Source organism: Eimeria mitis, genomic scaffold, assembly GCF_000499745.2.
Source record: "Eimeria mitis Houghton genomic scaffold, Emh_scaff2446, whole genome shotgun sequence".
NCBI classification, from domain to species: Eukaryota; Apicomplexa; class Conoidasida; order Eucoccidiorida; family Eimeriidae; genus Eimeria; species Eimeria mitis.
The window spans coordinates 5,041-6,379 of record NW_013570783.1 but is presented as its reverse complement, the minus strand read 5'-3'; positions in this window follow the sequence as shown (position 1 = coordinate 6,379).

Below are 1,339 nucleotides of genomic sequence, written 5' to 3'. Positions count from 1 at the left end.
TTCTTTTTTATATAGGAGGCAAATTGGGGGCTTCTTTGTTTGTGATGGAGCAACTAGGGTTTAAGCCGGAAAACGTAAACCCTAAACCCTAAACCCTAGACCCTAAACCCTAAACCCTAGACCCTAAACCCTAAACCCTAAAACCCTAACCCTAAAACCCTAAACCCTAAACCCTCAAAACGCCGTAGTTTCACTGCATCCCTAAACCCTAAACCCTAAAACCCTAAACCCTAAAACCCTAAACCCTAAAACCCTAAACCCTAAACCCTAAACCCTTGATGTATTTTCTCAGACCCCTGTATATAAACATACCAACACACGCATATAAACATTTATTTATTTATTTATTTATTTATTTATTTACCTATTCATTTATCTATTTATTTATTTATTTATTTATTTATTTATTTGTTTATTTATATATTACTTTATTTATTTATTTATATATTACTTTATTTATTTATATATTTATTTATTTATTTATTTATATATTTATTTATTTATATATTTATATATTTATTTATTTATTTATATACAGACCCTTGTATGCGGAGACAGCGGCAACGATATAGATATGTTTGCTTCTTCTTTGTTGGGGTGTTGTGTAAGCAACGCCCAGCCGGCCTTACTGTCTTTTCTTTATAAAAATAAAAATAAAAATAAAAATAAAAATAAAAATATAAATATAAATATAAATAATAATGATGATTGTTGTAGTATGAATGGATACAGCAGCAGCAGCAACAGCAGCAGCAGCAGCAGCAGCTGCAGCAGCAGCAGCAGCAGCAGCAGCAATGGTATTTCTTCAACTCAAACGCCAGCAGCAGCAGCAGCAGCAGTTGCAGCAAAAGAAGAATACACAGACGAGGAGCCTTTCTTTATAAAAGATTTATACCCTACACCACATGTAAACTTTTATTTATTTATTTATTTTATTTATTTATTTTTTTTTGTTTGTGTTGTTCTTGTTGCTGCTGTTGTTCTTGGTGCTGCTGCTGCTGCATCGTTTGGTTGTGCTGCTGCTCCTGCTGCTATTTCTGTTGCTGCTGCTGCTGCTGCTGCAGTTTGTGTTGCTGTTGCTGCTGCTGCTGCTGCTGCTGCTGCTGCTGCTGCAGTTTGTGTTGTTGCTGCTGTTGCTGCTGCTGCAGTTTGTGTAGCTGTTGCTGCTGCTGCTGCTGCTGCTGTGTTTTTTATTTTCTTTTTTTTTTATTTGCGGTGTATGTGCAGGTCTGCTTCTCTCAATACCCATGCGCCGGTATATAACCCCCCAACCCTAAACCCTAAACCCCAAACCCTAAACCCCAAACCCTAAACCCCAAACCCTAAACCCTAAACCCTA